Source organism: Schistocerca cancellata, chromosome 2 (assembly GCF_023864275.1).
Source record: "Schistocerca cancellata isolate TAMUIC-IGC-003103 chromosome 2, iqSchCanc2.1, whole genome shotgun sequence".
NCBI classification, from domain to species: domain Eukaryota; kingdom Metazoa; phylum Arthropoda; class Insecta; order Orthoptera; family Acrididae; genus Schistocerca; species Schistocerca cancellata.
In genome coordinates, this window is record NC_064627.1 from 245817460 (window position 1) to 245838935 (window position 21476).

General features: G+C 44.3%; 2 non-coding genes across 2 annotated transcripts; one reads left to right on the forward strand and one right to left on the reverse strand.

Annotated features, from left to right (window-relative positions):
• Window positions 1–20849: 20849 nt before the first annotated feature.
• Trnas-cga (transfer RNA serine (anticodon CGA)) lies at window positions 20850–20923 on the reverse strand. Its single transcript has one exon. It is a non-coding gene; the product is annotated as a tRNA-Ser (tRNA).
• A 56-nt stretch (window positions 20924–20979) lies between these two features.
• Trnas-cga (transfer RNA serine (anticodon CGA)) lies at window positions 20980–21053 on the forward strand. Its single transcript has one exon. It is a non-coding gene; the product is annotated as a tRNA-Ser (tRNA).
• Window positions 21054–21476: the final 423 nt, after the last annotated feature.

Here is a 21476-nt window from a genome sequence, read left to right on the forward strand (position 1 = left end):
TCTACGATTTTTACCCCCTCCCACCCCCAACCCCCCTCGCTTCCCTCCAGTGCTAAATTGAAGATCCCTTGATTCCTAGGAATCTGTCCTACCAACCGATCTCTTCTGTTAGTCACGCTGAACCACAAATTTTTCTTCTTCCCAAATCTATTCAGTACCTCCTCATTCGTTATTTTGCCTACCCATCCAATCTTCAGCACATTTCTGTAGCACCACATTTCAAAAGCTTCTATTCTCCTCCCGTCTAAATTGTTTATCGCCTATGTTTCACTTCCACACATGGCTACACTCCATACTAATTCTTTCAGTAAGGTCTTCCTGACACTGAAATCGATACTCGACGTTAACAAATTTCTCCTCTTCTTGTCGTTGCCAATCTATATTTTATATCCTACAGTTATTTTGCTTCCCAAACAGTAAACCTTATTTACTACTGTGTCTCATTTCCTAATCTAATCCTCTCGGCATCACCTTATTTAATTCTACTACGTTCCATTATCCACGTTGTTCTTTTGCTGATGTTCATCTCATATCCTCTTTTCAAGATACTGTCCATTCCGCTCAACTACTCTTCCAAGTCCTTTGCTGACTCTGACAGAATTACAAAGTCATCCGCAAACCTCAAAGTTTTTATTTCTTCTCCCTGGAATTTAGTTCCTACTTCAAATTTTTTCTTTTGTTTCCTTTGCTGCTTGCTCATTATACAGATTTAATAACATCGGGGATAGGCTACAAACCTGTCTCACAACCTTCTCAGCCACTGCTTCCCTTTCGTGCCCCTCAACTCTTATAACTGTCATCTGGTTTATGTACAAATTGTAAATAGTAATTCTATCCTTGTATTTTACGCCTGCCACCTATAGATTTTCAGAGTATTCCAGTCAACATTGTCAATAGCTTTCTTTAAATCTACAAGTGCTGTGAGCGTACGTTTGTTTGTCCTTAATGTATCTTCTACGAAAAATCGTAGGGTCAGTATCGCCTCGCGTGAGCCTACATTTATCCGGAATCCAAATTGATCTTCCCGAATGTCGGCTTCCACCAGTTTTTCCGTTTTTCTGTAAAGGATTCGTGTTAGTGTTTGCAGCCGTGACTTGTTGAACTGATAGTTCTGTAATTTTCACTGTTCAGTTTGGCTATTTTTCTTTGAAATTGGGATTAGTATATTCTTCTTGAAGTCTGAAGCTGTTTCGCCTGACTCGTAGTTGTCGCTCACCAGGTGGAAGAGTTTTATCATGGCTGGCTCTCCCAAGCCAATCAATAGCTCTGACGAAATATTGTCTACTCCCGGGGCCTTGTTTCGAGTTTATTCTTTCAGTGTTTTATCACATTCTGCACGCAGTATCATATCTCCCTTCTAATCTTCTTCTACGTCCTCTTCGATTTCCATAATACTGCCCTCAAGTACATCTCCCTTCTATAGCCCCTCTATATACTTCGTCCACCTTTCTGCTTTCCCTTCTTTGCTTAGGACTGGTTTTCCATCTGAGGCCTTGACATCCATACAGGTGGCTCTCTTTTCTTCGAAGGTCTCTTTAACTTTCCTGTTGGCAGTATATATACTTCTACATCCTTACTTTTGTTCTCTAGCCATTCCTGCTTAGCCATATTGCATTTCTTGTCGATCTCATTTTTTAGAGGTTTGTATTCCTTTTAGCCTGCTTAATTACCTGCTTTTTATATTTTCTCCTTTCCTCGATTAAATTCAATATCTTTTGTGTTAACCAAGGATTTCTACTAGCCCTCGTCTTTTCGCCTAATTGATTCTCCTCTGCCTTCACTATTTCATCTCTCAAAGCTACCCATTCTTCTTCTATTGTATTCCTTTCCCCTGTTCTTGTCAATCGTTCTCTAATACTCCCTCTGAAACCCTCCACAACCTCCGGTTCTTTCAGTTTATACAGGTTTCATCTCCTTAAATTTCTGTCTTTTTTGCAGTTTCTTCCGTTTTCCATGTATGCAACTCTCATGATTCTTAAACCACGTGTTAGCTCTGTGCAAAATTCTACCAGGCGGCTGCCTCTTTCGGTGCTTCACCCCCAGTCCACATTCCAATACTAATTTTCCTTCCCTTCCTTTTACCTTCTATCGCATTCCAGTTCCTCATGATTATTAATTTTTCGGCTCCCTTAATCATCTGAATAATTTATTTTGCCTCATTATACATTTCCTCAATCTCCTCCTCATCTACGAAGCTAGTTGGCATATAAACTTGTACTACTGTGGTGGGTGTGGGCTTCGTGCCTGTCTTGGCGACAATAATGCGTCCATTATGATGTTCATAGTAGCTTAAACACGTTCCTAATTTTTTACTCATTATTAAACCTACTCCTACATTACCCCTAATTGATTTTGTATTTATAACCCTGTATTCACTTGACCAGACGTCCTGTTGCTCCTGCCACCGAACTTCACTAATTAACACTATATCTAACCTTAATCTATCCATTACCCTTTTTAAATTTTCTAATCCACCTGCCCGATTAAGGGACCTGACATTCCACGCTGCGTTCTTAGAATGCCAGTTTTGTTTCGACCGATAACGACGTCCTCCTGAGTTGTCCCCGCCCGGAGATCCTAATTGGGGACTATTTTACCTCCGGAATATTTTAGCCAAGAGGATGCGATCTTCCTTTAACCATAGTAGAGCTGCATGCCCTCGGGAAAAATTACAGCTGTAGTTTCCCCTTGCTTTCAGCCGTTGGCAGTACCAGCGCAGCAAGGCCGTTTTGGTTAGTATTACAAGGCCAGGTCAGCCAACCATCCAGAGTGTTTCCCCTGCAACTACCGAAAAAGTGCTACCCTCTTCAGGAACCACACGTTTGTCTGGCCTCTCAACAGACACCCCTCCGTCGTGGTTGCACCTACAGTACGGCTATCTGTATCGCTGAGACTTGCAAGCCTCCCAACCACCGCCAAGGTCCGTGGTTTCACGTTTGAAAAATTTCCAGTATGCACATGTGAAACATGACATTTATTGACCATCGCAAAAGTCCGGATGCACATGTGGAACATTACACATTAGATGAAACTGGAGACTACATCACTTTATTAAATATCAAAAATAAACTTAGAAACCGTACATGCTACCATAACCCCCCCCCGCCCCAGTCTTCCCAACTTCATGCTGCTGCAGTGAAACGTAATCATTTGCATATCGAAGCAAGTAGTACACGTCATGAAAATTTGATACTTGTTGCATGCAGCCTTCGTGGTGTTGCAATTCTACATCTACATCTACGTACTTACTGTGTAATTTACAGTCAAGTGTCTGGCAGAGGATTCATCGAACCACCTTCAAGCTCAGTCTCTACCGCTTCAATGTCGAACAGCGCGGGATAAAAAGGAACACTTAAATCTTTCCGTGCCAGCTTTGATTTCTCTTATTTTATTGTGATAATCATTCCCCCTATGTAGGTGGGTGCCAACAAAATCTTCTCACACTCGGAGGAAAAGGCTGATGATTGTAATTTCATGAGAAGATCCTTGCGCAGCGAAGAAGTCTTCCTTTTAATGATTGCCACACCTATTCGCGTATCATATCCGTCTCACTCTCTCCCCTATTTCGCGACAGTACAAAACGAGGTGCCCTTCTTTGAACTTTTACAATGTCCATCGTCGATCCTATTTGATGCGGATCCCACACCGCACAGAAATACTTCAGAAGAGGGTGGAAAACGTAGTGTAAGCAGTCTCTTTAGCAGGCTATCACATTTTCTAAGTGTTCTGCCAATAAATCGCGGTCTTTGGTTTGGTTTGCTTTCCCACAAGATTACCTATAGGATCGTTGCAATTCAAGTTAGTCGTAACTGTAATTAATAAGTATTTAGTTGCATTTTAAGTCTTTAGATTTGTGGGATTTATCGTGTAACCGGAATTTAGTGGATTTGTTTTATTTCTGATGTGGACGACTTCACACTTTTCATAATTTAGAATCAAATGCCATGACCCACATACAGACATCTGGTCTATTTAATTTTGCGATTGGTTTTGATAATCTGATTACTTCACAAGGCCGTCAGTCCGAGCGTCATGTGTAGACAGTAAAGAGGGCTGCTCAGATTGTCTCCTAAATCGTTTATGTAGATCAGGAACAGCAGAGTGCCTGTAACACTTCCTAGGCGAAGCCCAGATATTGCTTCTGTTTTACTCTATGACTTTCCGTCAGTTACTGCGAACTGTGATCTTACTGATGGGAAATCATGTATCGAGTCGCATATATGAGACACGCAATTTTATTGGCAGTGGCTTGAGAGGAACAGTGTCAGAAACCTCCTGGAAACCTAAAAACATGGAAATAATTTGACATCTCCTGCCGGTATCACTCATTACTTCGTGGGAATAAAAAGTTAGTTCTGTTTCGCAAAAGCAATATTTTCTGAATCCGTGTTGACTGTTTGTCAATAAATAGTTTTTCTCGAGGTAATTCATAACGTTCTAACACAGAATATGTTCCAAAATCATACTGAAAAGCGACATTAGTGATACGATCCCTTAATTCTGCGGATTACTCCTATCTCTTTTCGTTGGTATTGGTGTGATTGTGCAACTTTCCGATATTTAAGTAAGTAACGTACGATGCGGGAGCAAATGTACATGACTACTAATTATGGATCTATAGTGTCAGCATACTCTGAGAGGAACGTTACTCCTATACAATGTGGACCGGAAGCCTTGCCTTTACTTTTTATTTACTGATTTAAACTGCTGCACTGTACCGAAGATATCTACTTCTAAGTTACTCATGCTGGCAGTTGTTTTTGATTCTAATTCTGGGATATTTACTTCGTCTTCTACAGTGAAGGAATTTCGGAAAACCGTGTTTAGCAGCTCTGCTTTAATGACACTGTCATCAATCACATCGCCATTGTTATCGCGCAGCGAAGGCACTGACTGCGTCTTGCAGCACGTGTCCTTTACATAAGAGCAGAATCTCTTTGGCCTTGGGTAGAGTTTCGTTGTGGAAACTATTACGAGCATCACACATTGAAGTTAGAGCTAAATTTCGAGTTTCTGTGAAACTTTGACAATCTTGTGTGTTCTGAGTTATTTTAAATTGGGCATGCTGTTTTTGTTGCCTTTGCAACAGCTTTCTGATGTGTTACGTGTACCTTGGGGGATCAGTGCCATTTCCTATTAATTTATTCACTATGTATACCTCAACTGTTGTCGATACTCTTTCTTTGAATATTAACCACATCTGCTCTACGGTCACTTAGTCAGATTAGAAGGATCGGAGACTGTTTCTTAGCGCCTAGACCTAAGCGCCTAATGACTAGGCTTGATCCAAATGGAGCTTGCAAGCTCTTACTGTCGTCCCGACATGACAACCAATTCAAACAGCGAGTTAGAGAGGACTTACGACTTTTCTACGATAAAACTTCATACTTTTCCCAAAGGCATAGCACTGTAAGTACAGTCATTTTATATGCCAAAACTTTGTTTGTGAGTATCTGTTTTCGTAAAAAAAATTTCTGCCGATCCCAAGCGTAAGTTTATTTCTTTTAGGAATTGTGTTTCCGGGTATACCTGTTATTTACAAATTGGAATGATGCGTTGACAAAATATTTCAGCAGAGAAGAAATGTAGATTCAACCGTCGAAACGTTATAAAAACATCATTTTGGCAATCAAACAGAAATTTAAATTGTATTCCAACAGGTAATGAAAGACTATTTGGAGTTGAGATAATCTGATAATGTCTGTAGTTATTTGGGAATAGAAATAATGCCGTGCAGAATAAGATGCCAAGAACTAGTACATATAATGGAGAAGGCAATTTGACTCTCGCAGTGGAGATAAAACGAATAGCGATGTAAATTAGCCGAGTTATCAAGTCGGAATAGCGTGACTCTGCAGTATAAAGCTGCAGGGGAGAGTAATTTATTTGATTTCCGCGAACGGAAGTTTGAACTGCAGCACTAATAGCGAGGGATGAGAGAGCAGTCGTCCCGCACATCCCGTATCCCTAGAGTTGCGCTGTTTGCAAAATGCCAGTCGGTGCTGCAGACAGGTACACGACGTGGCTGAAACTGTTGCCTGCAGAGGGTTACTAGTTTGATTTATGGTTAATATCAAAAACGATTTCAGTATGACGCAGGGACGTTGACATATCAAAAATTTAAACATATAGATTAATCTTCAGTTGATTCAAACGACATTGCGACGACTTTATAAATTGCGAAACTTACACTACTGTCCATTAAAATTGCTACACCACGAGGATGACGTGCTACACACGCGAAATTTAACCGACAGGAAGAAGATGCTATGATATGCAAATGATTAGCTTTTCAGAGTACTCACACAAGATTAGCGCCGGTGGCGACACCTACTATGTGCTGACATGAGGAAAGTTTCCAACCGATTTCTCATACGCAAACAGCAGTTGACCGGTGTTGCCTGGTAAAACGTTGTTGTGATGCCTCGTGTAAGGAGGAGAAATGCGTATCATCACGTTTCCGACTTTGATAAAGGTCGGATTGTAGCCTATCGCGATTGCGATTTATCGTATCGTGACACTGCTGCTCGCGTTGGTCGAGATCTAATGACTGTTAGCAGAATATGGAATCGGTGGGTTCATGAGGGTAATACGGAACGCCGTGCTGGATCCCAATGGCCTCGTATCACTAGCAGTCGAGAAGACACGCATCTTATCCGCATGGCTGTAACGGAACGTGCAGCCACGTCTCGATCCCTGAGTCAACAGATGGTGACGTTTCCAAGACAACAAGCATCTGCACGAACAGTTCGACGACGTTTGCAGCAGCATGGTCTATCAGCTCGGAGACTATGGCTGCGGTTACCCTTGACGCTGCACCACAGACAGGAGCGCCTGCGATGGTGTACTCAACAACGAACCTGGGTGCGCAAATGACAAAACGTCATTTTTTCGGATGAATCCAGGTTCTATTTACAGCATCATGATGGTCGCATCCGTGTTTGGCTACATCGCGGGGAGCGCACATTGGAAGCGTGTATTCGTCATTGCCATAATGGCGTATCACCCGGCGTGAAGGTATGGGGTGCCATTGGTTACACGTCTCGGTCACCTCTTGTTCGCATTGACAGCACTTTGAACAGTGGACGTTACATTTCAGATGTGTTACGACCCGTGGCTCTACCCTTCATTCGATCCCTGCGAAACCCTACATTTCAGCTGGATAATGCACGACCGCATGTTGCAGGTCCTGTACGGGCCTTTCTGGATAGAGAAAATGTTCGACTGCTGCCCTGGCCAGCACATCATCCATATCTATCACCAACTGAAAACGTCTGGTCAGTGTTGGCCGAGCAACTGGCTCGTCACAATACGCCAGTCACTACTCTTGATGAACTGTATCGTGTTGAAGCTGCATGGGCAGCTGTACCTGTACACGCCATCCAAGCTCTGTTTGACTCAATGCCCAGGCGTATCAAGGACGATATTACGGCCAGAGGTGGTTGTTTTGGGTACTGATTTCCAGGATCTATGCACCCAAATTGCATGAAAATGTAATCACATGTCAGTTCTAGTATAATATATTTGTCCAATGAATGCCAGTTTATCATCTGCATTTCTTCTTGGTGTAGAAATTATACTAGCCAGTAGTGTACTTCGGAACTTTTTCTCCTATAACCTATTTTTTACCAGTGTCTCAGGTAAACGAGCGGAAAAGCTTTCAAACTGATTAAAACAGGCTATAAGAAGTAAAAAAAATATTTAACTACAGTTTCACCAACGTTTATTCAGCAAGCATATTCCATCTGTCAGCTTCAATCCGGAGGCTTGAAAAACACCCATTTACAGCAGCCATTTTCTCTCCATTAGAGACACGGCGTTTCCTCGCCAGTAGAACTCGATCTACAATATTGAAGGACAAAAATCAGTTTCGTGTGATGTGTCACTGCCAAGTACCATAGCTATATGAAATTGCCTTCCGTCTTCAGGCCACAAGTGGCCCATCGGAACCATCCGACCACCGCGTCATCCTCAGCTGAGGATGCGGGTAGGAGGGGCATGGGGTCAGCAGACCACTCTCCCGGTCGTTATGATGGTTTTCTTTGAACGGAGCTACTACTAGTCGGTCGATTAGCTCCTCAATTGGCATCACGAGGCTGAGTGCAGCCCGTAAAATGGCGCATCAGCACATAGCGGCCCGGATGGTTACCCATCCTAGTACCGGCCACGCCCGAAAGCGCTTAACGTCGATGATCTGACGGGAAATAGCTAGATGAACCTTAGGGCTTACTACCACAGTGTAATACAGTAGGTAACAGACAAATACGCAGTGAGACGAAGAGAAATAACACTCTTATTCTAAGACAATAACTACACTGAAATCAATGCTGTTAATGATGGTTCCCTGGACCTTATAAAAGGCTGTTAATAGGGCGAGTGTTGGCCAGAAAACAGCAATGCATGTTCTGCAACGTTCTCCCTTTACTGGCGTCAAGGACAGTAAGGCGTTCTTCAGATAGCGCATTCCACTTCTTCACCAGCGGGGGCGACAGCTGATGGATGCTGATTGTTGCACGTGGATGCGCTGCAGTTCGTCTCTCCAACGTATCCCTCACGTGCCTAATGGGAGCTAATTCGGGGGGATCGACATGGTGAATACCCTCTCGTTCCCAGCGGTTCTCCACCTACTCTGTTCGATGCGGTCGCGCATTTTCATTGACGAAAATGAGGTGAGGGCCGTTTGCAGCCCTGAAAAGATGCACATACGGAGGGAGTGCAATGTCGGCGACTGCTGAGTGTACCGTGTTCAAAGAACTGAGGGTCAGTAACCCCACGCAACCTTCTGCTTCCCCACAGCTGGTGTACGAGAACGACCATGTTCGACAGTGTTCCTGAGTGCATTACGTGTTCCCAACTCTCGCCATGTCAGAGTACGTACAGAATCGAGTTTCATCCTAGAAGAGCACGTGATTCCACTCTCCGTTGGTCCAGAACTTACGCTCGCCTCACGATAGAAAATCGTGCCGCCGAAGTTCTGGTCTCAACGGACCATAACGTTTTAAAATTTTACGTTCAGGGGGTCCACAGCCTCAACGTGTCTTGAGAATGAAAAGAAGGTCCAAATAGACTATATTATTTTTATTATCCTTGCAACCGGTCAATTTCAACCGTGGAGCATGTGCCTAAAGCTGACCCACGGTTGAAGTGGACCAATTTCGCTGAAAATGAAAAGGTTACAGCTTACTTGGATCATGTTCTCATTCTCGGAACACAACGGAAATTGGAAATTCGTGGTAAGATCTTATGGGACCAAACTGCTGAGGTCATCGGTCCCTAAGCCTATACATTACTTAATCTAACTTAAACTAACTTGCGCTATTGACAACACACACACAACCATACCCGAGGGAGGACTCGAACCTCGGACGTGGGGAGCCGCACAGATCGTGATAAGACTTCTCAGACCTCGTGGCTACCCCGCGGGAACACCACGTACTTGTCGTGTCACTGTGGAGCATGAGACTGCGTGTATTGCACTCATACCAAATGTGATTGCAATTGCACCCGCTGTTTGACTTGGGTCCCTTTTTGACTGTTACACAATGTAGTGGTCATCTGCTGCTGTACTTAACCATGGCCGGCAACATCCTTTCCTTCCGGTAGCAGTGACTGTGATTCGGAGCGCTTCCCATGCACGTGAAACAATGCTGCGAGGAATAGCAGACTCCTGACTACACCCGTCACACTTTGTCCTTCCTCTTGTATCACGATGATTCTTCCCTATGTGATGTCATCCAGATGTCGTCTGCTGCCCGTACTGGAATCAAAAACACTACCACAGTGCACCGTAGCTGCTCGCTGATTGACACACACCGTCTTTTCCCGTGCTTTCAACTGCCTCGTGTAGCCGGAACAGCTCCATTTCGCGCTACGCGAGCTTTAGTGCGCGACTGGGAGATCTCTGGTAACATGTTTCCGCACTTTCATTCATATCTACCGAGTAGCTAAAACATTATTATCTATCCCTCACATTTGTTTGACCAGTTGCTCTCTTTACAAGTGCATCGGCGAACGAAAAGGAGGTATGACGCTAATACCGTTTAAAATTACCTTAGCCTTGCTAATGCTCCCAGTTGGCTGATGTCGATGATTAAAAAGTTTCTTCATGTTGCTATGTCTAGCTGAAACCACTTCTTAATGGATTCCCATTGAGTAATCACAATGAGGGGCTGTTGACTGCTACTTTTTACGCGCTGTTCCACGTAGTCCCATACAGTTTCAATGGCCTGAAGACGGGCTGATTTAGCAGTCTCTTCAAAGTGCAGTACGGAGACTGAGTGTCGTCAAACCAGAACGAACGTGTGCAATGGCTGCAATTTTGGGTTTGCACAGCGTATTTACTATGAAGACATAGAAGAAATGGCAACAGTTAGTCACTGAGAAGAGGTAAGCACCTTGCTTAGTGGTACCAGTAATCTAAACGAATATGCCCAACATGAGACGACAAACACCTCCGGCCTGATCTATTAGCGTGGTGTGTAAGTTCGTAGCGTTTTTCCATAATATTAACTTTACATGGTTTGTGTGTAAGGTATAATAGTATTATTGGGGTCGTGTGAAATGTAATAACGTTTTATAAACACAATGGATGCACGTAACAGAGACTTTAATCATCAATAATATATCCTCCTTCGCTACTTGCAACAATCTGGTGTAACTTTTCGATTCAACGACTGTAGAAATCACGTGGTTTTGGGGCGAAGAACTCGTCGAGCCATGTTCGGAACGCGTTTGCGTCCGGAAAGGAAGTTCCTTGAAGGACATTCAACACAGAGCGAAATAGGTGAAAATCTGAGGGCATAAGATCTAGTAAAAAGGTGGGTGCGGAGTGACTTACCAACCCAATTACTGTATCGTGTTTTCTGTTAGTCTAGCAGAATGTGGGCAGGCGTTATCGAGCCGTAGTATCACTTCACTCAGTCCTGATGGTCGTTGTTCGTGCATTGCGTCTGCAAAATATTATCTTGTCTGGTTGGGCGCATATCTTTATACAGGAAGTTGCTGCTTTGTTTGGGGTCAACAATTCTTTCCCTTTCCTTATGTTGGTATATAGACACCATTTTTCATAACCAGTAGGATACAAGATAGCAATGGTCGGTAGTTCTCGAGCACAGTGACGTGTATCATTGTGGATTATTGCGTTTAAACGGTCTTTATCAAACCTCGAAGTTCTTCCTGAACGTGAAGAGTCAATAATGCCATAAAGATCCTCCTTAAAACGAGAAAACAATTTTCTTGTCGCACTCTGTCCAGCGACATTATTCCCATACACGGCGCATATGTTTCTGGGTGCTTCTGTTGCTGTCATCCTTCTTTTCAACTCAAACAGAAGAGGATGTCTGAAAAGTTCCTATTTCTCCACTTCGCTCTCGATTTTTTAGCGTCCACTGGTCCACTCACTATCTCCAAATGAGAAAATGACACTATGTGAACTCAAATAACAACAGTTCCCTTCGTAAAGAAAATGATAGTCGATATATACACCCATAACCATCAGAATGCCAACACACAAAACAAAAACACTACGAACTTACGCACCAACCTAATACATCTTCCACAAACTGCAGGTTAAATCTCTCATTGTAGCGTCGGTTACACTACACCCCTTACATCACTTGAAAAGAGACAAAACTGTGACTCCTCGGGTCACATTATACACCACTACTCCGCTACTGACCAGCTTATGTGTTTTTTCACCGATAGAAGCCGTAAGGCTTTATGTGCCACTGAGAGCAATGGCCTTTTGAAGGGTAGGCGACTCCAAATGTTTGTTGCATGGAGTTCATTTCGTAGTGTTCACTCTGAAACGCGTTGAGAGAGATGTGCATTCACTGACAGCAGTAATTCCTGAGGTTCTGAAATTGACTGCACAAAGTATGACGCTCGTCTCTGGTCCCTGTTGATTATGAGCTAATTACGATCGCTGTTTTCGCACCTGAACTGTGTACCGGCTCTGAAATTAACATCACTAGGGGGATGCCTGTATTGTATCTCTGACGTTGTATCCTAGCAACGTGTGCGATTGCGTTCCGCTAGAGTGAGCGGCGCGTCCGACTGCCCGAGGTTAGAGCACTGCATTGGCAGTCCACTGATCAGTGTGTTTTCCTAGTTGAGTCGCTTTGTGTCTCCGTGCTACCGGTGGTCTGTGTACGCGAGCCGTTGTGGTACGCTGCGCTGTTCACACTGGCCCGCAGTAGGATACGCACTCGGTGAACTATGTTTAAGGGTATCTCGGCCTCTATATGCTAGTGCCAGACCGAGGCCAGACGCGTCTAAGAATGTAACAGTTGTCGACTTCCGTCACTGCATCGTCAGCAGAGAAATGAAGCAATTAATCTGGTGAGATGTGTTTTAAAACATACGCTTTCAGCTCTGCTGTTTTCCGTAGTGGAGTGACTTGTGTGTTTGCACAAGAAGAATATTGGCTAACCTCACAAAGCTACACTACTGGCCATTAAAATTGCTACACCAAGAAGAAATGCAGGTGATAAACGGGTATTCATTGGACAAATATATCATACTAGATCTGACCTGTGATTACATTTTCACGCAATTTGGGTGCGTAGATCCTGAGAAATCAGTACCCAGAACAACCACCTCTGGCCGTAGTAACGCCCTTGATACACCTGGGCATTGAAGTCAAACAGAGCTTGGATGGCGTGTACAGGTACATCTGCCCATGCCGCTTCAACACGATACCACAGTTCATCAAGAGTAGTGACTGGCGTATTGTGACGAGCCAGTTGCTCGGCCACCATTGACCAGACGTTTTCAATTAGTGATAGATCTGGAGAATGTGCTGGCCAGGGCAGCAGTCGAACATTTTCTGTATCCAGAAAGACCCGTACAGGACCTGCAACATACGGTCGTGCATTATCCGGATGAAATGTATGGTTTCGCAGGGATCGAATGAAGGGTAGAGCGACGGGTCGTAACACACCTGAAATGTAACGTCCAGTGTTCAAAGTGCCGTCAATGCGAACAAGAAGTGACCGAGACGTTTAACCAGTGGCACCCCATACCATCACGCCGGGTGATACGCCAGTATGGCAATGAAGAATACACGCTTCCAATGTGCGTTCACCGCGATGTCGCCAGACACGCATGCGACCATCATGATGCTGTAAACAGAACCTGGATTCATCCAAAAAATCGACGTTTTACCATTCGTGCACCCAGGTTCGTCGCTGAGTACACCATCCCAGACGCTCCTGTCTGTGATGCAGCGTCAAGGGTAACCGCAGCCATGGTCTCCGAGCTGATAGTCCATGCTGCTGCAAACGTCGTCGAACTGTTCGTGCAGATGGTTGTTGTTTTCCAAACGTCCCCATCTGCTGACTCAGAGATAGAGACATGGCTGCACGATCCGTTACAGCCATGCGGGTAAGATGCCCGTCATCTCGACTGCTAGTGATACGAGGCAGTTGCGATCCAGCACGGCGTTCCGTATTATCCTCCTAAACCCTACGATTCTATATTCTGCTAACAGTCATTGGATCTCGACCAACGCGAGCAGCAATGTCACGATACGATAAATCGCAATCGCGATAGGCTACAACCCGACCTTTATCAAAGTCGGGAACGTGATGGTACGCATTTCTCCTCCTTACACGAGGCATCACAACAACGTTTCACCAGACAATGGCGATCAACTGCTGTTTGTGTATGAGAAATCGGTTGGAAACTTTCCTCATGTCAGCACGTTGTAGGAGTCGCCACCGGCGCCAACCTTGTGTGAATGCTCTGAAAAGCTAATCATTTGCATATCACAGCATCTTCTTCCTGTCGGTTAAATTTCGTGTCTGTAGCACGTCATCTTCGTGGTGTAGCAATTTTAATGGCCAGTAGTGTACATTGGCTTCTTCAGTGTCGTGGCAGTGCTTTCAGGGTCTGCTTGTGTTTTCTACTGCCATTGGTTCTACGGGTTCAATATACAAATGGTTCAAATGGCTCTGAGCACTATGGGACTTAACTTCTGAGGTCATCAGTCCCCTAGAACTTAGAACTACTTAAACCTAACTAACCTAAGGACATCACAAACATCCATGCCCGAGGCAGGATTCGAACCTGCGACCGTAGCGGTCTCGCGGTTCGAGACTGTAGCGTCTAGAACTGCTCGGGCACAATGGCCGGCACTGATGTTAGTTCCAGGTTAGTTCGCCACCTGACCTGTTTTGCCAGTCTGCCCAGCCTACGACGTCCGACGTCTGTAATAAGACATGGCCTACCAACCCCACGACATCTGTACGTGGTTTTACCTTTGTTTCGCCACGTGTTGAAGACATTCACCACAGCACTCCTTGAACACCCGACAATTCTTGCAGTCTCCGAAACGCTCGCGTCGATCCTCCGGGTCAACACAGTCTGCCTTCGGTCAAACTCAAATAGATCACGTGCCTTCACCATTCCACACACGGATAGGACGTTCACTCGTACTGCATGCTCCATGCGTGTGTCTCACGCCAAGTGACGCTGCTATCGCCTGCACGGGTTTATATCGGTAGTAGGTCGGTGGTCATAATGTTCTGGCTGATAATTGTATGTGTATGCACACTAGGTTGTGTGTCATTCTAATTATTATTTGACATCACATTAAGTATTGCCTAGCGTATGGTTCGTAAATGTTAATAGTACTTCTGTATGATATTATCAGGTTTTCCTGAATATTTATCCAGAGCTCTGGATTTTAATTAAATTTATTATAATGTACGTGTAATCTGAAAGTGTCTGTTTTTATATTTTTATTATTGAGTATATTTCATCCTTTTCCGTGTTTAATGACAATCCTTTAAATGCTTTAGTTACCATGTGTGGCCAGTTTCGTACCTGAGCTTGCAGATGTTTCATCCTGTGCACGTCCAGTCTTAATGTCGCAGGCCAACTCCTGACAGTAACGAATGTTGTATAAATTCTGTAAGTGTCCGTGTGGCATGTGATATAACCTGCATTTGTTGTTGGGTCTCACGGCAACAGACTATAGTAGAGAAGACATAAGAAATTCTCCGACAGCTCACAGCGCTATTGTCAGCTGCGAAGCACTAGCGGCTGCATGTATAAACAATAGACGTCTACAGAGATGTGAGAACACTGAAGAGCGTTGCCATACAGACGTTTACAAAATCGCGTTACGATATTGGTGGAGGTAGGCCCACGGAGCTGCAGCGCCCAGCCCATTGCAAATGTCAGGGATCAACTTAACGCCAACTCGACTACAGTGTGGATTTTACTTTGTGCAGCATTAACTTCAAAATAAAGTGCCTTATGTTTGGCGGGGAAGGGGGGGAGGTGAGTGTTTGTCCTTAGGATAATTTAGGTTAAGTAGTGTGTAAGCTTAGTGACTGATGACCTTAGCAGTTAAGTCCCAAAAGATATCACACACATTTTTTCTCCCTATATTGTCGCAACTTCGTCTTAAGGTCTGCGAGTGGTACAACCTTTTTTTGTAGTCAAGTTGGACAGTTTGCATTGACAGATCAACAAATCTGCAGATTCAGTCACGATGTGACCTTGAGCACGTTCAAACATTATTGCTTAGTTCAGCCTTTCTGCCTCACTTCCACGTCGCTCCGTCACTGAGAACAGATTCCGTACAAATCATTCGCAAACCACAGTCATCACTTGTTACAGCGGTGGAAGATCGCATGACGGCCTGCTACCAGCTCTACTCCACCTACAGCGGTCTAAACCAAGCAGTGTAGTTTTATAAGAAAATATTCTACCCAGTGATACTACGTTCGCAGCGTTTCCTTCTTTAGCGAAGAATTCCTTTTGCACCACTGAAAATACCTACTCGGCACTTCCAGCTTGACAGGAGAAACCGCTTCCTCTCCTTCGGTCCACGGCCATTGGCTTCAATAGGTCCATTCATTGGTGTTTCATGTCTGGCGTTGATTGACGTGTGCAGTTGTCATTTTTTAAAATAACTCGGCGACGTCTTACAAAAATGGTGCAGACCTCTGTTGCACTTTCTCGATATTTCCACGGGTGGTAATGGTTTTGAAACGCCCTTTGTATTATTAACCCTCAAGTGAAGTAGGGCAGTATTTGAAATATGTGCTGCTCGTGTCATAGATGCTGAACGAGCTGGCCGCTTGTAAAAGTCACTAACTTTGCATAGATAAATTTTTGATGGGACGCATTATCAGCTCATCCATTTGAACGAATCACACAGAATATGACTTCTTTATAAACTCGTATCACTGGAATAGTATCGGAGATCAAGCAACACTTGTCTTACATTACAAAAGATGTTGGTGCTGTTGTTGTTGCTGTTATTCTGATCTTCAGTCCATAGATTAGTCTGATGCAGGTCTCCGTGCTACTGTATCCTGAGCGATCCTCGTCTTCTACGAATAACTACTGCAATCTACATCCTTCTAAATCTGCTTACTGTATTCGTCCCTTGCTCTCCTTCTAAGATTTCTACACCCCCCCCCCCCCGCAATGCACACTTCTCAACAATAAAAAATAAACTGGTGATTCCTTGATGTGTCAGTATATGTCCTATCAATCGATTCCTTCTTTTAGTCAGGTTGTGTCACAAATTTCTTTTCAGTTCTATGCAGTACCTCGTCGAAGTTACGTGATCTACTTATCTAATTCAGCACTCTTCTGCAGCACCACATTTCAAACCCTCTATTCTCTTCTTGCCTAAACTATGTATCGTCCATGTTTCATTTCCATATGGGGCTGCAGCCCTGACAAATACGTTCAGAAAAGACCTTGTGACACTTAAGCTCATATTCGTTCTTAACTAATTTCGCTTCTCAGAGACACTTTTCTTGCCATTGACAGTCTACATTTTATGTCCTCTCTACTTCGGCTATTATCAGTTATTTTTCTGTCCAAACACCAAAACTGATATAATTATGTAATTCCCTCAACATCACCTGATATAATTCGACTAGATTCTATCATCCTTGTTCTGCTTTTGTTCACCTCCAGCTTTTATCCTTCTCTGAAGGCACCGCTCATTCTGTTTAACTGATCTTCCAAGTCGTTTGCTATCTCTATCTGTGATAGAATCACAATGTCATTGGCAAATCTCAAAGTTTTCATTTCTTCTCCCTGAACTTTAATTCCTTCTCATAACTTTTCTTTGATTACCTTCACTGCTTGTTCAATGTGCAGAGTGAATAACATCGGGGATATGCTACAGTCCTGTCTCACACCCTTCTCAACCACTGCTTCTCTTTCATGCCCCTCGACTGTTTATAGCTGCCGCCTAGTATCTGCACAAGTTGCAAACAGCCTTTCGCTCCCTGTATTTGACCCCTGCCACATTAATAATTTCAAAGATTATTGCACTCAACATTGTCCAAAGCTTTTTCTATCTCTACAAATGCTATAAACGTAGGGTTGCCATTCATTAATCTGTCTCGTACGAGAAATCGTAGGTTCAGTATTGCCTAGCGCGCTCCTACCCTTCTCCAGAAACCAAACTGATCCCCCTCGAGATCGGCTACTGCCAGTTTTTCCACTGTTCTATCATAATTCATGTTAATATTTTACGATGTAAGATGTACTAAGGTTTAAAAGAAATTTGTATCGACATTGACATTACGACACTCCACTCCCCCTTCTCCCTGTGGGAGTGAATCGAAACAAAAATACTGAAAAATGTAGACCTTCAGAAACATACCATTTCAAAACTCGGCAATTAAGAGGCAAATAAACTAATTCTTCTTTTTAAATGCTAATGCTAATCCTACGATATTACAATCAATTTTCCATACAAACACTATGTGATCAAAAGCATCCGGACATCCCCAAAAACATACGTTTTTCATAATAGGTGCATTGTGCTGCAACCTACTGCCAGGTACTCCATATCAGCGACCTCAATAGTCATTAGACATCGTGAGAGAGCAGAATGGGGCGCTCCGCGGAACTCACTGGCTTCAAACGTGATCAGGGGATTGGGTGTCACTTATGTCATACGTCTGTACGCGAGATTTCCACACTCCCAAACATCCCTAGGTCCACTGTTTCCGATGGGATAGTGAAGTGTAAACGTGAAGGGACATGGACAACACAACAGCGTACAGGCTGACCTCGTCTGTTGACTGACAGGGACCGCCGACAGTTGAAGAGGGTCGTAATGTGTAATACGCAGATATGTATCCAGACCACCACACAGGAATTCCACACTGCATCAGGATCCACTGCAAGTATTATGACAGTTAGGTGGGAGGTGAGAAAACTTGGATTTCACGGTCGAGCGGCTGCTCATAAGTCACACATCACCCCGGTAAATGCCAAACGACGCCTAGCTTGGTGTAAGGACCGTAAGTATTGGGCGGTTGAACAGTGGAAAAACGTTGTGTGGAGTGACGAATGACGGGACACAATGTGGAGATTAGATGGTAGGGTTTGGGTATGTCGTGTGTACTGCCAACAGTAAAATTCGGAGGCGGTAGTGTTACGGTGTGGTTGTGCTTTTCATGGAGGGGTTTGCACCCCCTTGTTTTCTGCGTGGCACTATCACAACACTGGCCTACACTTATGTTTTAAGCACCTTCTTGCTTCCCACTGTTGAAGAGAAATTCGGGGATGGCGATTCCATCTTTCAACAACATAAAGCACCTGTTCATAGTGCACGGCCTGTGCCTGAGTGGTTACACGTCAATAACACCCATGTATGGACTTACCTGCACTGAGTCCTAACCTGAATGCTATAGAACACCTTTGGGATAGTTTGGAATGCGAACTTCGTGCCAGGCCTCACCGACATCGATACCTCTCCTCAGTGCAGTACTTCGTTTCCCCAAGAAACCTTCCAGCACCTGATTGAACGTATGCCTGCGGGAGTGGAAGCTGTCATCAAGGCTAAGGGTAGACCAACACCATACTGAATTTCAGCGTCACCGATGGAGGGCGCCACTAACTTGTAAGTCATTTTCAGCCAGGTGTCCGGATAGTTTTGACCACATAATGTATGAACAACTCTTCATTATATCTGTTACGAAAGTTGTAGCTTGCTCGTTTCTTTTGGCTTCAGAGAGACTGAAATGAAATAAATAAATCAGTTCCGTCTGTCACCGTCTTTCTTATCATCAGATTAGAAGAACCTCACCTAATGAGGTGATGGCGTCAGATTCTTCTTCACGTACTGTAGAGATTTCTGTTGCTGATTGAAATTAATCGGTTAATGAAGAAACAGGGGGAGATTGCAGACCCGTAACAGACACGACAAGCATATATATTCTCTCAAATACATTGACATGAGACTGATTGACATGAGAGGCAGTCTCGATACAAATAGATGGGAACTAGCCACTGCACAATTTCGAGCCTCACAGGCGATCCGCAGGCTTGCTGTGGGTCAAGCCACAACTGCCCGGGAAGGTATAAAATACGAACAAAGATAACGATAACTATACTTGTCCATAAAGAGAGTTCTGATTCTTCTTCGCATCCCAAATTAAGACAGAGGGCCATCTATCGATACACGTTGCGAACACACGGACAGACGAAGCATGACAAGGACTACCGTATTAACACGGATAAAACCGCGAGCCTGACCTCTGTCGGTGCAAACCGAAATTAGGGTTCACTATGAACGCTCTTCCGCCAATTCCTTGATAAAAATTGGGGGTAAGTACGCATGGATGCTTCGATGGTGGTGGAAACGAACTCATGAATAGCAGAATGGTAGATAATACCCCTCGGCTGCTAGTCATGATGTAAAATCTACCAAGTACTGCCACGAACTGAGCCTAAAAAGCACAGCAATGAACTGAGACCGAAAGGGCAACTCTCAGTACCTTTGTAACCTCGAGTCGTAGCACACTGTGTGCTTCGTCAGTGATCAAAATGTCCCTGCTGCGAACATGAGCGGGGGTGGGGATGCCGCCGGTCGCTTAGGCTTTCAACCGTGGGGCAGTTCGGCCCGTCAAACCACAGCTTGGCGTTTCTGAGGTGGCGCCAAAGTCTGGCCGTCGGAGTGGTCGGTGTCCCTCCTCGCAGCCGTCGCCTTGGCGTTGGTTTTTGAAAAACCGTCACCACTGGAACTATTGAGGGCTGTTACGAGGAATTTCTGAATTAGCTGAACCCAGAAATTTCGCAGTCCCGTTTTGGTACTCCTGTCCTCAGGCAAGCCATCTGTGGCTACAGGTAGCTTGAGAAAAGAATTTTACACACATAATAAAGCAAATTAAATTCATCACCTTTTTAATACAGGAGTATGCGGCCTTGTACCTATTGCCACTGACCTCATAAGTGTGTAAGCAATCCGAATCCGTAATGGGAATATCAGTTTTAATTTTTTACTCTTTCTCTCTGTCCCCCTTCGATAGGGATGGAGCTGGACCGCTATAGATACTTCGACACGTGCTCTAAATGTCTTTGGAAAGTTTCTGTGTTACAAAGGCACAACACTTTCCTTTCCTGAAAAATGCGAGTAGATAAGTTCCGTGACGAATAAGACATTACGTATATTATTCTCCCAGTCACCATTTTTATCAGGGTCTATGAATGCCAAGTAAGCATTCATACATTGATTCTGTATGTTTTGGGGAAGACAATTCATGTCCTCTATAACATGAAACAAAGGGACCACAGGGCCTCGTGCTAACGTGTTAAGTGATTTGATCACGTTTAATTGTGTCACTGACCTCAAAATGAAAAACACTTTGAAGATTCTCATGATGAAACATTCAAAATTCCACAAATCACACAGAAAATCGAAACTGCGGGTAAATCCCCATGACGATTCGGCAACTCCTTCCAGAGTTATACTGGAGCGTAAATTCTTAGTAACTGTTTACGTGGCGCCAGCGTTGGGAATTATATATATTATCCTGCAGACACGTATCTTGTATGAAACTTCCTGGCAGATTAAAACTGTGTGCCCCGACCGAGACTCGAACTCGGGACCTTTGCCTTTCGCGGGCAAGTGCTCTACCAACTGAGCTACCGAAGCACGACTCACGCCCGGTACTCACAGCTCTACTTCTGCCAGTACCGGGCGTGAGTCGTGCTTCGGTAGCTCAGTTGGTAGAGCACTTGCCCGCGAAAGGCAAAGGTCCCGAGTTCGAGTCTCGGTCGGGGCACACAGTTTTAATCTGCCAGGAAGTTTCATATCAGCGCACACTCCGCTGCAGAGTGAAAATCTCATTCTGGACGTATCTTGTACATTTGACGCATTATACGAGGGCTATTCGTAAAGTAAGGTCCGATCAGGCGCAAAATGGAAACCACAGTGAAACCCGAAGAAGCTTTACTCAGATGTGTTGGGCTGTGTCTCTAGCATGCCTGTCAATCGCGACACGTCGCTCTTTTCAGTTCTGAGCACACAGTAAGCACTAGAAGAAGCCTAGGGAACAGTGTTCCACGCCAAGTATGACTGCCTGGTGGCAGATTTCGCCTGATGTCATGCAGCCCACATAGCATAGCTGTCACGCATTTCATGGTCAATCTCGGCTGCACTCTGCAGGGGCAATAAAGGCACTCCAGTAGCGTTTTCGATGAATAGT